This window comes from Leptonychotes weddellii, chromosome 5, assembly GCF_054177405.1.
Source record: "Leptonychotes weddellii isolate Sample4059 chromosome 5, ASM5417740v2, whole genome shotgun sequence".
NCBI lineage: Eukaryota > Metazoa > Chordata > Mammalia > Carnivora > Phocidae > Leptonychotes > Leptonychotes weddellii.
In genome coordinates, this window is record NC_138373.1 from 2,337,338 (window position 1) to 2,354,332 (window position 16,995).

At 36.8% G+C, this 16,995-nt stretch overlaps 1 protein-coding gene and 1 pseudogene across 1 annotated transcript in view; one reads left to right on the forward strand and one right to left on the reverse strand.

Annotated features, from left to right (window-relative positions):
* The window catches only part of SDK1 (sidekick cell adhesion molecule 1), an 821,758-nt gene that overhangs the window by 76,006 nt on the left and 728,757 nt on the right, over window positions 1-16,995 (forward strand). The window lies entirely within an intron of this gene.
* LOC102734146 (large ribosomal subunit protein uL15 pseudogene) lies at window positions 2,453-2,871 on the reverse strand (annotated as a pseudogene).

Here is a 16,995-nt window from a genome sequence, read left to right on the forward strand (position 1 = left end):
AGTTCAAGGGATGGGCATGTGAGCAACCAGGTCATTTGGCTTCCCATTTGGTACTTTTCCACAGGAGTACCAAGGAAAGACTGCCTTTTTTTCTTGGATTGCTACTTGTCTGTGGGCTGCCAAGTGGCCTGCTTCCTGGCTCTGAGGGAGAGCTCTTGAGAAGAACGCAGCACATAGAGGGAGCACAGCCAGGGACTGTGCCCTGCCACCACTCTAGGGATCTGGTTCCTACAAAGGTAGGGCCTTCCACTCCTGGGCTACTCACTTGCATGGTGCGGACATGCTCGCTCGCCCGCTATGTGGTGATTTTTCCATGTAGAATTAAGAAGTACGAATGATACCTTAAGGAAGGTGACACGTTAGGAGCTATACTGTTAGGCTACTGTTGTTAAAAGAATCAGAGTCTAGGCTTTTAGTTTGTAATTTTAAAATTTATTATTTTTTTGCCTGCCTGTGCTGAGTTCATTTTGCATCTGGCCAGGACATTCAAATAAAACATGCAGAATACCTTCTGTAAAATGTCTGTTCTCAGAACAGGATTACCACGTGGTCTCTTAGTGCTGCTGACATAGTCCAGGGTACTTGGGGGCTCGCTGTTAGGAATAGTGTGAGAACGCCTGAGCAGACATGCCAATTCCAGAGCAGTGCCTGCCCTCACTTTTGAGTTTACAACCTTACCTTCAAGAGTTGAGCAATTTCAAGACCGTATCTTTAGGTTTTGTGGAACTCTTTGGGGGCTTCAGGACATTCTGGAGGTCACTCTAAAAAGGAATAATATTCAGTAATTAAGCCTTGGAGGTAGGAATTCATACTGTAGCCATGACCCTTAGGGTCTTAGGACAAATTGAGGAAGGCTCTTTGTTCGGCTGAGTGAATTTTGAGGCTTTTGCCTTGCCCCTGGGGGTTTTGTCCTCATTTATAGCAATAGACACTTTCACGAAGGAATTTTATAAGCAAAATATAATAACACTTTCTCCATTTTACGTCTGGTTCTGCCATTCTGCTGTTTGTTTTCTTTGCAAGCCGCATGACATCAGGGGCAGGAGGAGAAGTGTTCCTTCCTCTTTTGTGGCCTTCAGCATTCCTAGACGGGAGGGAGCACAGTTTAACATTCAACCATTTGTTAGTTTGCTTCTTTAGTGTTAGGATGTAAACTTCAAGAGGGTAGGGGTCAAGTTAGTTTTGTTCACCATTATATTTTTCTCTAGTCCCTGTGGAGTACCTGCCTTAAGGAGATGCTCAGTATACAATTTGTCTAATGAGTGAAGGAAGCTCCTGGGTTACCTAAATTGCAGTGAAGGCTGGGGTTGATTCTTATCAGCCCAGTGCAGAAGACAATAGGTATTTTAAAGCAAGTAGACTTTACAGGAACACTATTATGCAAACGTGTAGCTCTGGGGTAGCCTATTCAAACACTAGGCCTGTGATGTTAACTGAATGTGTGCACGCACGCGTGTGTTCATGTTGGAGCAAATTAGTGCATGTCGAAGATTGCTGTTGAAACACACTTTTCTTTCCTTTATGTTTTAAAACATGTCAAGAATATGTGACAAGCTAGTGCTGGGTTGACTGTCTCAAGTTTTGTAACCCTGGCCCAATGCTGTGTGCATTCCCAACCACCTGGCCTGCCTGATTCTGGAGCAGTGGGAGAGAAGCTCTTATCCTGTCAGAGTCCCCTGCATTAGCAGTCCTCCTGCCCCAGAGGAAGGGAAGACTATACTCTTAGGAAATTGTGAGCCCGCTGGGGATGGGGAGAGGTGTTGATTTGGGCAATTTCCATGTTGGAAATGGTTCTGCCTATGTGTTATATGATGTATTTAACATGGAGGAGCAACTCAATACATTTGAATAGCAAAGCCTCCAGTTGGCATTTATAACATGTGCTGAAGAAACAAAATGGGGAGTTGACGGTTATGTCTATCATCTTTCCACTTCAGTTGAATTTTAAAGTGACGCTTTAAGAAATTTAATGATCAAAAGATATATATATATATATATATATATATATATATTTAAGATTTTTATTGAGAGAGAAAGAGCCTGCACAAGTAGGGGGAGAGACAGAGGGAGAGACAGAATCTCAAGCAGACTCCACACTGAGTGCAGAGCCCGATGTGGGGCTCCATCTCACCACCCTGAGATCATGACCTGAGCTGAAATCAAGTCAGACATTTAACTGACTGAGCCGCACAGGTGCCCCAGAGTCTTAGAAAAAATATATGATCAGATATCTCTGACACTGTAGTTTCTGTGTTAAAATTATTTAATTTAAAAACCTCAATTAAATTAGTACTAATTTTCTAAACATTTATGGTAAGAATATTTATCTTTAGTACCTGTTATTTGTTCTTTGATTCTACTTTATGTCCCACCTATTGCCGTGTTCTCTTGTTTGTATTTTATTTTTTAGCCCTTGTTAGCATTTAATGACCGCCCCCCCCCCCAAATGGCTTCAAGCTACTAGAAGGCAGGCGCCCCCGACACACTTAACCTTCTCCTCTGCTCTTCTACTGAAGAATTTGGCCTTCACGATGACAGGCTGTTTTGGGAGTTTTCCCTTTCCCAAAACTTTGTAGTAGCCCGATCGCACCACATCAGTGATAGGAGCAGCTCCAGTCTTGTTTTTGGCGGCATTTACCCGTGTCTGCTCACTGACCACGATCCACAGTTGACAGTTGGGCAGAAGCTCTGGTTCCTCTTTAAGTGGTAATGTCTCATACCAGCTTTTCCAAAGTAACCTGGGTGATACTTGCCGAAGTTGATCCTGTGGTGATGCATGCCACCAGCGTTACCCCGGCCTCCGGGGTACTTCCGGTGCTTGCCGACACGGGTCTTCCTCAGTTTCCGGGTCTTCCTCAGTCTGGATGGCATGTCGGCAGCGCGGACGGAGAAGGGAGGCCTTCGCGAAATCTCGCGAGGACGGGGGCGGAGCCAACTCGTGTTTGTATTTTAATTTCCTAGTCTTGTCTCATCCTTCCTTGGGTTACTTTCTTATCTTTTCTCCATGTCCTGCACCTTCTCTGTTCATCCTTTGCCTGCTTTTGATTCACTCCATTTAAATTTACAATTTGATTATCTCTTATTTAACCATTTATAAATGTCTATAAGCAGTTTCAAATAGGGTAAGAGCAAATTATGCTTCTTGACAAACTACCCTGCGGCTGCCTGCTTTTTAGAACTGTTGGCCAGAGTTCTCCTTTGATCATGCAAAGTATATAAGGTCTTTATTGCATATTTGTTAGAGAAAAACCTATGTAGAACATTAAAATTGTTCTTGACCAGTATAGCTGGGCAGGTTTCTAATATCAGTCAATTTCAAAATAACTAGTGAACTTTACAGGGTGATTATTTAAAATGCTGTCTTGGTAATAGCTAACGAAAGTGAGCTATATGTACAACCTGGCATTTTAAAAAACCTGTCTTAAGTATTCCAGATCTATACCTTGGAGCAGATGAATTTTTCAAAGGCAGTCCTCATTTTCTCTACATTGAGTTATGTCTTGGTACCACACTTTATTGCAAACCTCTCAGACCTAAAGGATTTAAGGTTTATTATTGCAATTTTAGAGTAAGAAGGAAAGAAAAATAATTTTCCTGAGTGAAGGGACCTAGTTCTTGTAATAGCATTTTGAACTGAGGACTATACTATGATAAATAACTCTTACTGTAGAATCTGGATGAAATTAACCCTGGGAGAACCTTATATATCCCTGAGGCGTTAGGTTGCTGATTATGACTTTGTGTAATCTGTTTTCACAGAGTATAGTACACAAATGTGTTTGTGAGCTGAGTGTAATTGCAACCTTTCTTTACCTTTTCCTGACTGTCTTTTTGAAGATCCCTTTTGGAGAGGATTTATCTAACCCCACTTGAATCTTATTTGAGTAGGATTTTGGTGATGGTGTTTGAATATAAATATATGGCAGCAGAAAATTTATACAACACCAAATTCATAATTATTCTTGGGTTTACTGTATCTGAAAATGCCATTTTTTCATATTTTCTGATATCTTTATAAGTTTCTTTAGAATATTAAGGTTTAAAAGTGTTTTTTTAAAGTATAATTTACTTCAACTTCTGAAGGAATACCCAAGATTTAAAATCCATTAATTTTTAGAAAATAAAAAGTATGCATTTATTTTGTAAGCTAACACTCTGCAATATGAAATAGTATTGAAACATATAATTAAGGAAAACATTTATTGAGAACTGTATGAATATAAAACCAGCTTTCTTCTTGGAAGACATTTACATGTACCATCTAAAAGGTACTTTTGGGACTATTTGTTATACTTTTCTTTCATAGTTTTCCATGCTTATTTTAGTAGACTTCTAAGAAAAACTTGGATAATTTTAGGAAATAAACATTTGTAATCCCTCATTTAAAAATTTTTATTCATTTAAATTATTTTAATTTTGAGATAATTGTAGGTTCATCTGCTGTTATAAGAAATAATACAGAGAGATCCTTTGCTTTTTTTTTAAACCAAGTTTCTTGCAATGGGAACATCTTAACAACTATAGAGCATATCTAGGATACTGACATTGATACAGTCAAGATACAGAACATTTCCGATGAAAGGATTCTTCTGGTTAACCCTCTATAGCCACACCTGTTTTCCTTCTGTTTCCCTCAACACCACTCCTGGCAACCACTAATAAGTTCATTTCTATAATTTTATCACTTCAAGAATTAAATAAAGGGAGTCATATGCAATGTAGCCTTTGGGGTTGCCTTTTTTTCCCACTCAGCATAATTCTCTTGAGTTTTATCCAGACTGTTGTGTATACCAATAGCTAGTTTCTTTTTTATTGTTGAGTGTAGTCCATGCTATTGATGTACCAGTTTGCTTAATGATTCACCCATCAAGGACATGTGGGTTGTTTCCATGTTTTGGCTATTGCACGTAAGACTGCTATAAACATTTGTGTATAGGTTATTTTGCAAACTGATTTTTCTGTGATAAAAATGGGCTTATGGGTATAAATGTTGGTTGTATTTTAGTTGAATGTTTAATGTTTGAGAAGCTTTTTCTGAGGTGGCTGTACCATTTTGCATTGTCACACACATTGTGTGAATGATCCAGGTTCTCTACATCCTCATCAGCATTTAGTGTTGTCATTTTATTTTAGCCATTTTGATAGGTGTGTAGTGATACTTCATTTGGATTTTAATTGGTATTTATCTAATGTTGAACGTCTTTTCATTTGCTTAGCTCTCATCTGGAGATCCTCTATGGGGAGATGTCTCTCTATGTCTCTTGCCATTTTCTAATTAGATTGTTTTTCACTATTGGCTTTTGAGAGTTCTTAATATATTTTAGATACTAGTGCTTTGTCAGCCATGTGGTTTACAAATATTTCCTCTCACTCTGTAGACTCTTTTCATCCTTGTAACAGTGTCTTATGTAGAGCAAAAGTTTAATTTTGGTGAAATTGCATTAATCCATTTTCCTTTTATGGATCATGCTTTTGGTGTCAAATCTAAGAACTTGTTGCCTAGCTGTAGATCCTGAAGATTTTCTCCTATATTTCTTTCTCCTAAAAGTTTTGTAGTTTTCTGTTTCACATTTCAAGTCCACGATTGATTTAGAGTAATTTTTGTGTATGGTCGAGGTTCATTTTTCTACCTGTGGCTGTCCAATTGCTTCAGCACCATTTTTTGAAAGGCTTTTTTCCCCCTCCCATTGAATTGCTTTGTACCTTGTCAGAAGTCAGTCGGGGTACATTTTTGAGTCTGTTTTGGGTTTTCTATTTTGTTTCATTGATCGGTGTTATCAGCCAGTATTATATAATCTTTGGTAATTATAGTTATATAATAAGTTTTAAAATCAGATAGTGATTATTCTCCCTTTTTTTTCAAAATTGTTTTAGCTATTGTTACTTTGTATTTCCATATAAACTTTAGAATACTGTTCTCTGTATCTACAAAATACCTTTCTGGGATTTTGATAGGAATTGCAATAAATTCTTAGATCAATTTTGGGATAATTGATACCTATACTGTGTTGTCTTTCTTTTTTTTTTTTTTAAAGATTTTATTTATTTGAGAGAGAGAGAATGAGAGAGAGCACGTGGGAGGGGGTAGGGTCAGAGGGCAAAGCAGGCTCCCCGCCGAGCAGGGAGCCCGATGCGGGACTCGATCCAGGGACTCCAGGACCATGACCTGAGCCAAAGGCAGTTGCTTAACCAACTGAGCCACCCAGGCGCCCCATGTGTTGTCTTTCAATCCATGAACATGGTGTATCTCTCCATTTGTTTACCTCTTCTTTGATTTCTTTTATCAGCATGTTTTAGTTTTTGTCATGTAAGTCCTGTACAAGGCCTGTAAATTAAGGATTTAATTTTTCTTGGGACAGTTACAAATAGTATTTTTAATTTTTGTGTCCATGTGTTCATTGCTAGCATATAAAAGTTTTGTGTATTTATCTTATTTCTTGTGACCTTGCTGGTAGAAGACCACACTGCTGCATTGTAAATCTAAAGCCAGTGCACTTGGAGGAGGCAGAAAATGAACTGGAGTAACTTACATAGGAGTAGATTGCTAGAGAAGGGTGGTGATGGAAATGCCTCTTGATTTTAAAGACCTTGAAGGCTTTAAATGTGTCATTCATTTTCAATTGGAATATGTCACTTTCATCTTGTACTTTTTAAAGACCTGGAGCCAGTATTTCCTCCAAGAAGCCCTGGTTTATTTTAGAGGAACAGGATGTTCAGAAACCCAAGATCTGGGCGCTATTGCAACAGGCGGCCATTGCTTTATAGTTCTTTCCGTGGTCAGAGCTAGGAATTGAAAATAATTGAGTTCACGTTGATATTTTGAAGTTAGCAGATTTTTTCTCCCTTCTTTCACTTTATATTTCTATGCTTTTTCTTTTTTTTTTTCCTGTCCTTTTTCTTATACTGAAAATACTGGTTTGCTTAACCTACAATATACATTCACGTTTTAAAATGGCACAATATTAAAACTAAAGTTCAAGATTTTTTTGCAGGTTTTTTTTTTTTTAAAGGAGTACTTTCAATATATACTACTAAGGATGTACAGAGAACTGAGGGTAAATGTTCAAACAGTTCCCTGTGTAGATATTTTAACCATTTGATGTAAATATTGTCTTATTTCCATTTCTTTACATCTGCATTTTTCATTTTTTTAGTTCTTTATATGGGTGTATGTGTATATATGTATACATAGACATTGATATATGTGTGTATATATGTATACACACATATGTACATTTTTAGGTTCAAAATTCAAAATTAAAAAGTTATCTTTAGAGAGCCCTCACTTCCATCTCTAAGCCCTTCACTCCTTAGTATTCCTCCATTTTATTATTTTTTTTGTAAAAATAAGCAAATACTTTTTTCTTTCTTATACAAAAGTCAGTATTCTATATTCTCTGTCCTCCATCTTGCTTTTTTTATTTCACAATATATCCAGGAGATTACTCTGTAAGAGTACATAGAGAACTGTTCCTCCTTTTTATAGCTGCATAAGTACTGTGTAATTTTGCATGTGTAATTTTATTAGATGTTTTATCTAATTTATCTAATTTTATTAGAGAAATTCCTTTATAGGAATTTTACTTTTTATCAATAGTGTTTGTGATTTTTCAGTTTCTTTTCAGCCTTGCCAAGAGAGTGGATTTTTGCCAGATAGGTAAGAAGAGGTGTCTCATTGTAGCTTTAATTTACATTTCTCTTCTGAGTATAGTTGAGCATCTTAAAATGTCTAAGTGCTTTCTCTTCTGTCAGCTGTTGGTTCATGTCTTTTGCCTATTTGTTTATCAGGTTTTTGGTACTTATTGTCTGGATTTTTAAAGAAAAAAAAACATTATCTCCTCAGGAAATGAATTGTTACATCCCAGTTTGCCGTTTGTCTTATGATTTGCTTTTTGGGTAGACAAGTTTTTTAAAATGGATCTTTTTTATAGTTGTAATTTCATATGCTCTAGATGTTTATGCAGATGTTCTACATAGATGGGATAAAGAAGTTAGAAATTACTTTTCATGTTTGCATGCCCTAGCTGCTCCCCTTTTTGGGCTATATTTCAAACCAACTATTGCTAACAATGTATTATTCTGGGTCCTATGTTGAATAATTTTCTCACCATATACCACAAAATCACAGAATGCCACTACTGGCTTTTTGTCTATCCTATACTTGTCATTTGTAAAACAGTTGCTTGGTGATGTTAATTATTTTTGTAGAACTGCACTCATGCCCCTTTTTACTTTGTAATTAATTTCCATAGTCTGTGTTCCTTGGGTCTCTTGTCTAGACTAGAGGTTTTCATTCTTTTTCTGTAAAGGGCCAGAAGTAAATATTTTAGACTCTGCAGGCCATATAATCTTTGTCACAATTATTCACATTTGTTGTTGGAACATAAAAGCAGCCTTAGACATTATGTAAATGAATGGATATGGCTGTGTTGCAGTAAAATATTATTTATAAAAACAGGCAAATTGGGGAGAGAGAGAAGAGTGGGCATATATGGGTCATGGGGCATAGTCTGCCAAACCCTGATCTAGACCATTATATTTTAACTCCCCTTTGACTGGCTTGACTGCCTACTTCCTTGCTGTCCTTTTGAGTGAATTTAATATCATTCCCCTTAACTATAAACTTGGATAATTGAATCACGTACCTCCTGGGAAATCAGTATATTGTTTCGATGATGATGATGATGATTAGATTTTATTTACTTTTATGTACAGTATTATGGCAGCATAAAATGAGTAGATAGGAAAATGTTTTTTCCTAGAAAATTAGAATAACTAGAACATGGGTAAATTCCTATTTATTGGGACTGCTGCTGAAATATTCCCTTTGAGGATGAACATTGCAGAAAGACTATCTTTCTATCACATCATCAGATCTCTCGTCAATATCTAAGTGATAATTTAAGAGAAAATGATCAGCAGGAAGGAGTCCTGTCACATTTTTGTAAGTATATTATTGTCCTCAACTAAAAGTAAACTTAATAATGGCATCTGTGGGACGCCTGGGTGGCTCAGTTGGTTGAGCATCTGCTTTTAGCTCAGGTCATGATCCCAGGACCCTGGGATCGAGTCCAGCATCAGGCTCCTTGCTCAGCGGGGAGCCTGCTTCTTCCTCTGCCTGCCACTCACCCCGCTTGTGCTTGCTCTCTCTGACAAATAAATAAAATCTTTTAAAAAAATTAAAAAATAAGGGCATCTGTGAGTAAAAAAAAAAATCTGAAACAGAGAAAATATGTAAAATTTAGTTTATTCCTGAGTCACTTATATAAGACTGATCATTTTTAGGCATTACAAAGAGAAGAAAGTGTTCCTAAGCTGCTCCTTTCCTGAAAGAGCATTCTGTGCATCTGCTATTGACATCAAAGTTACTTGTCTTCTGGTTAGGCTACTGTTTAACTGAGCATTTAAAAATCACCCATTGCCCAGCTCACTTTTGTAGGAAGCATTTCAGTTCCAAATTTCATCAGCGGGATTGCAAATCTGATATCTCTACTACCATATTTCCATCCAGTTTTGTTGGTATTGAAGAACCGTCAGTATAGGTTAGAGAACATTGAGTGAAATTGATAATTTGAGATTTCAAGTTGGCATGGAAAGGTTTGGATTATGCGATGGTGGAGCTGGAGGGCTGACCAGTAAGGACAGCAGCAGACAGCAGCACTTGCAACTCGTGAGGACTTGCAGAGTCTGGTATTTGAATCCAAAGCATGTGCCATTTGGGCCTTTCCAAACTTACCTTCCCTTTTATTCATTGTTTCCTTTTGTGGAGGTGAAAAGTAGCCTGATAGGACCTGGTATCTCATTTATGTCTTAACACTTTATTTCAGACTTCTCTGGGTTGTTATGAGAACTGAATTAGAACAGTGCTTGACACATGTAAGAGCTGAATAAAAGTTAGCCATTACACATAAAATCTGATTGCTATTAAATAATACAAATATTGCTCCCTGTTTTACATATAAAAGAGTCGGGTCTATGTAATTCTGTGAAATTGTGTTGTCCCAGATTGTTACACCTCATTGCTCTGTGCTGCTTCCTGCTGCCTCATTTAATAATGTAAATAAAGTTTTATTGAAACACAGTGATGCTCATGTGTTTAAAGTATTGTCTATGGCTGTTTTCATTCCACAGTTGAATAGATGTGACAGAGATTTTATGATTTGCAAGACCAAAAATATTTACTATCTGGGTGTTAGAGGAAAAGCTTGTTAACCCTTGGTATATAGGGTCTTCTGGTCCACAGAAAAAGGAAATGAAAAGTTCTCAATTATGAAACAGCTTTTGAGACCAGTATTTTAGTCTTCATCTCTTTTACACCCCATCCTGAAGCCAATGATTTTATATAAGAGAGGATAGTGTCAAATGTTTTTTTCACATTTTCATTTATATTGCTACCAAAGAGCTGATTGTGGAGAACAGTAAATTAATAAAACACCAGATTTCAGTAAACTGTAAATAACTTAGAGATTTGAAGTAACTCCTCTCATAATAAATGAAAAACTAAACCCCCAAAATTTGTGGTATATTTCTTTTCACTTAAGAATAAGTACCTATAGCCTCATTGGCTCACAGTACACATGGGACACAGCATGTTACTACCAAGTGAAAAGAACTTTTAAAACCAATCTTTGTTTTAAAATGTATCATTAATATTATCTGAATCACTCAGATTCAGAATCATCATGAACAGAATGAACACAGACCTAAGATAAAAGTTTGAATTTAGACCTGATTTTAAATTGAATTATGTATATGATTTTAGAGAATATGGTTTTGCTGGTGTGATAATGTTTCAAAAGTGAATCTGCTTTATGCATACATGGCTTTTCAGAGCAGTCTCCTTTCTGGCAGGAGAATATCAGACAAGTGGTGTTTTTTAGACAGCAAGGCAGATGGCTCTATTTCTTCAGTACAGGGTATGCCAACCAAAAGAGACAGCTACACGAATGTTAACCCCTGAGGGAATGAGAAAACAATTGCTGTCAGTTGTTCTTTATAAGCCTGTGGCTTGAATTCAGAATGATGTGGAAAAGTAATCTTGTCTTTTAAGAAAAATAGGCATTAAATGCACAAGCACAGCCTATAATCTCAGTTCTCACTAAAATTATGGTGTAATTACTTAAACTCTTAGTCTGACATTTCTGGGATAATGTGGTGCAGACTACTTAGGCCTGATATACCGCTTCCCAGTTCCCATTAAAAAACATCTATGAAGGTGACAAACATGGGCATTTGCACTATAAAGCAAATGCCATGTGCCAAGATCGGAGTAGAAGCTTCCTGAATGTTGTTTGAGACTAATTTTGGACTATATAGCACATGTTCTACTTCTGAACTAGAACAGGGCAAATAGTCCCCCACAAAGTAGGACACAGTTTAAAAATTGATTGACTTACCATGCCTAACTTCAGGAAGCACAGGGATTATACTGAGTGGCAAAAGTTTGTCTTTTGCAGACTTTTGAGCCAGTCAGACCAGTGTCCCTAACCTGCCCTTTCCCTGTCTCCACTAGTTATTTTCTATTTATTTTCACCTGAAAACTGTCATTCCCAATATGTCACCCAGCAGCAGGAGCTAGGGGGGAGATGGCTGAGGGTATACTACACCCCCGAATGCATGTAATTTAAGGAAAGGCTTTTTAAATAGGGCTGTTGGTGCTTATGTTTCATGTACTGTGTACTGTGCATGTGACAGCTGACAGGAGTTCCTAGCAGAGTAGGAAGAGTTATACTCTGTCCACATGCTTACATGGGAGGGAATATGTGTCACACTACCATTCAAGCTGAGAGTTGGACACATCTCATTCCAAAGTTTCAGTCTGAGAGGGAGAACTTGCCAGCATTTAGTGGGCGTTGAGGAGACTAAGGACATGTTACCTGTCTGCAAGAATATAAGATCTAAATAGAACTTGTGCTCAGCAGACATAGAAGATGCCTAGCATGTGGCTTTTGAAAAGATTCTAAAATATAAAGAATTATTTTGAAGACATAGTGCATCTCTCTGAAAATGATTACATGTAAGCAAATTTACTATAAATTTATAACCGGTGTAAATCTTATGTATTAAAAAAATAATCATGGCCTCAAGTAAAAAGGAAACCAGAGAACCCTGAAGAACAGGATGAGATTGACAGCAGAAATGTTAAAACTCGTTGAAATAAAAGAATTCAAGGAAACCAAACTTGTAATAAAATTTAATATTTATATTAAGACAATCAAAAGAAGACTTGATACTTGAAAAAATGGAAAGAGTAATATGGATGACAAATTTGATAATATGTCCAGAATGCAGAGGGAAAAAGTGACAAAGATACGTAAGTGTGAAAAGTGGATGTGGATGACAGATAACAGGTCTTCAGTTCAAAAGGTGTTCCAGAGCAGGAAACCAGAGCAGTACTCAGGGAAATCGTGATTGAACTTTCCTGTGCCAGGGAAGAGTGTGAGTAAATATCAAAAGGGTCCCCTGAGAACCAGTCAGAAGTAATGAGAAAAGGTTTCTACTTAGATCTATCCTGGAAAAATATTTGAATTGTAAGGATAAAACAAGCCCAGGAGATAAAGCAGGTTACCTACAAAGGAACACAAATTAGGTTTGTCTCAGTATCTTGTCTATTAAATGTCAGAAGTCTGTGGCCTTGTAACCATATTCAGCTAAGTTGTTCATACGGAATAAAATGGCTGTTCTCAGGTGTGAAATAACAGCATTCATATTTCATTCCTTAAAAAGCTATTCAGATAAATATTTATGCATGGAGGAGGCCACTCTTGGATTTTAGCTTATTTCTCGACTTTGAACGGGGAGTGTGAAGCCACATAGCCTCCTGACCTTTTGGGAGGTGAGGATGCATTTATGTGGCATGTCTGATGATTGGCGGTTAGCAACACAGGCTCTCAGGCTAGTCCAGCTCCGCTGATCAGGAAGTTGGGTCATCCGAAGGAAAATGGATCCCAAGTTACAGTTAGAGCATTAAAAACCGACCAACCAAACATAAAACTAAAAATAATCCGACTAGATTTCCTTTATAAAAGCTATATTTCAAATAAAATAACTCAAAAACTTAAAGGAATGAAATTGGTAAATGCAAACAGAACATAGAAGTTCTCTTATTGCAAAGCATTAAAATGGGACAGAAGTAATCATGAAGATGAAAGGTATAAGCCACAGTAAAATAATTTTTATGGGATAGGTTACATCATATTAAACATTACTGGAAGACACAAAGAAAAGCAGAGTAATGAGACATACTACTGTGTTTCTTTTGGATAGACTAAGTTAGATAAGAAGAATGGTAGAGGTTATGAATACTCTAATCATTAAGGCTGCTCTAAGAGACATTGAGAGCTTTACCCTGCAAATAGAAATGATGTCTTCTTAGGGCCCCAGGGAAATTTTTTTCTAGATCATAAATCTGAACTTCCAACAAACTGAGAATAGTACAAAATACATTCCCTAACCACAATGAAATTTCAAAAATGTACATGAAAGTTTAAAAAAAACCCAGATTCTTGAGTGCCCCCCGCATTTCCTAAATAACTTTTGATTGGATCAAAGAGGAAAACAAAACTAACAAAATGTCTAGAAGAAGTTCTAGAAAAAAATTATGGGAAGTGCATATTAACATGAAGATGTGATCAAAGCAGGACATAGAGGGAAAGTAATGTATTTAAATTTCTTAGCAAAAGTGAATAAAAATCAAGCACTTCAGCTCAGATGTTATAAATGAAAAAAATGTATTTTTTTTTTTAATTAAACAAAAATACTAGAGGGTGCCTGGGTATCCCAGGGTCCTTGGTTCAAGCCCCGCATCTCATCGGGCTCCCTGCTTAGCGGGGAGCCTGCTTCTCCCTCTTCCTATGCCTGCCGCTCCCTCTACTGTGCTGTCTCTCTCTCTCTCTCTGAAATAAAGTCCTAAAAAACCACAAAAATTCTTGAAAACAGAATAATAGTACAATTGATAAATTTAAGTGTTATTTGGAGAAAAAGGTAGGACTTTAGATAGTCTAATTGAGACAGAAAACAAAACATGAAAAAGAATGGGAAGGGTAATTAGGAAAAATGTATTTTGTGTGACTATACAGTTGACCCTTAATGTGGGGTAAAGGGGTGCCAACCATATTTAACTTTTGACTCTCCAAAAACTTAATAGCCTGTGGTTTACCAGGAGCCTTATTTTTAACACATTTTGTATGTTATATTGTATTCTTACAATAAGTAGAGAAAAGGAAATGTTAAGAAAATCATAAGAGAAAATACATATACTATACTATATTTATAGAAAAAAAATCCTCACATAAGTGGATCCGCCCAGTTCAAACGTGTGCTGTTCAAGGGTCAACATATATTCATAAATACAAAGCTCAAATGGATACTTTTCTAGAAAAAATTAAGTTACTCAAATTGACTTGAATAGAGAAAACCCTATTAAAACCCGAATAAAGATTTACAATATTAATAGCAGAAAGTGAGGGTTAAAGAGCTAGCAATGCCCCTCAGCACACATACACTCAGTTTTGTTGCTGAATTCTTCCAAACAGATCATAAGTATGGTACTTATTCTTCCTGAACATAGAGAGACGAGAAACTTTTTTTTTTTTTTAAACTTTTTACCACCCTGTTGGTTGTCTTTCAGTCATCCATTTTTCCTTATTTTCTTCCTAAAAAGATTTCTGATTTTGTCAGGAATCCATTCCATCCTTAGCTCTGTGGGGTGGGCTATGATTAGTCTAAGAGCCAATTCATGGGAAGGAAATGGTCCCAGCACCATTTGTTGAACAGACTATTCAATGGAAAAGAAATGGGCTTTTTAACAAGTGGGACAATTGTATATCCACATGCAAAATGATGAATCTGGGGCCCTGACTCACACATACACTAAGATCAACTCAAAATGTATCACAGATCTAAATATAAGAGCTCAAAAGACAAAACTCTTAGAAGACATAGGGCCAGGCAGATACTTCCTTAGATGTGACATGAAAACCACAAGAGATAAAAAAAAAACAACTTGATAAATTGAACTTTATAAAAATTGAAACTTTTGTGCTTCAGAACACACCCAGTTGCCTCTTACCACCATTTTAAAACTAGAAAGAGAGCCCATCTGATGACAAATCTACTACCTCGAGAGGACAGAGCAGAAGGCAAAACCCCGAGTTTTTGAGATTGTCGGGCCCCCGAACTAAAGAACCTTAAAATTAGCGCCACCTCTGTAGTGATAATTACGTGAGATGGTTAGTTTCCTTTTTGTGAAAGTTTGAGTTGGAGATTCTGTTATGTGCAGTTGAATGGATCTTAAGGGATATATACTGAAATAAAAACAAGCTAGCCTTAGAAGATAGCACATGATGTAAGATAGCAGACTCTGTAGACTATATTGGCAGAATTGCAAATTATAAAGATAGATTTTATTTCAAAAGAGAATTACCTAAATTCTGACATTCTAGAATTTTACTTTTGGTTGTTTTTCCAACTGCAGGATTTTGATGATGAAACTTAAATTTTAGAAACTAGAATCCAGTTAATTTAAAAATAATATCAAGTGGAATTTTGCTCAGTACTAAGAATAATATAATTGAAATTATGTACAAACCAATGGAAAATTATATAGTCTGAATAGGTATTAGGAAGTTACTTGGTAAAATTTAGTATCCCTTATTTTAAAAGGAAAACTTAGGAGGACTGAAGGGTGTGTTCCATCTTAACGTCATCAAAGATGGGTCTCAAATTAACAGTCAACATCATTTATTACAGTGTAACTCTATAAACACTTATTTAAATATCCCAAATAAAGTTACCAAGGCCATTGAAAAAATTTTTTGGAAGTGCAACACAATGTTAATTTGATACTGAAAAATAAACAGCAAATGGCAGAAAGGAAGCAAAATTATTGTAATTCAAAGGTATTAGATGGCTAGAAAAACCAAAAAAGGCAACTGATGAACTATTAGAAGCAATTTGCTAGGGTGCTTGTTTACAAATGAAGTGTTCAGTGCTTTGAAAACATCAGGTTCTTCCCCACCCCAGGCCCTTTATATATGGTGTTCCCCCTGCTTGGACCAATTCCTAACCATCCTCTCCCCGCTCCTTACCACACACACACTTGGTCAACTCATTCAACCTTCAAATCTCAGATTAAGTGACACTTTAGAGAACTTTGACTTTTCAAAATTGGGTCCCTTCTCACACCAGTTCAGTTTCTGCTTTTCTTACATAGCAGTTATCTATAATAATAAATTATGTGGTTTTTGTTGTAGCCTGTCACTCCCTTCAGAGAACAGAGACTGTGTCTGTTTAGGTCACCATTTTATATCTAGTACCTAGATGCTATCTGCCACATAATAGACACTGAATACATATTTGTTGGTGAAAGAATAAATGTATAATAATTAAAAATAAGTTTTATGAGTAGCATATGTGTAACATGTTTAGTGATGCTATATAGCCATTTTCCTAACAGTTCCTGTGAACAACCCTCAGCACTGTCATAGACACCGATCTGGCCTCTCATTCTAATAAAGTTAATAAGTTCATTTGCAAGAATACAGGCATACCTTGGAGATGTTGTGGGTTCAGTTCCAGACCACTGTAATAAAGCAAATATTGCAATAAAATAAGTCAAATGGGTTTTTTGGTTTCCTAGTACATATAAATGTATGCTTACCCTATACTGTAGTTTATTGTGCGATACCATTATGTTTAAAAAATGTATATACTTTAAAAATACTGCTAAAAATGCTAACCATCTCCTGAGCTTTCAGGGACTCACAGTCTTTTTTGCTGGTGGAGGGTCTGCCTCATCATCGATGGCTGCTGACTGATCAGGGTGGTGGCTGCTGAAGGCTGGGGTGGCCATGCCAAGTTCTTAAAATCAGACAGCACTGACGTTTGCTGCACTGATGGACGCTTCCTTTCATGAGGGATTTCTCTATAGTGTGGGATGCTGTTGGATAGCATTCTACCCACAGGAGAACTTCTTTCAGCCTGGGAGTCAGTCGT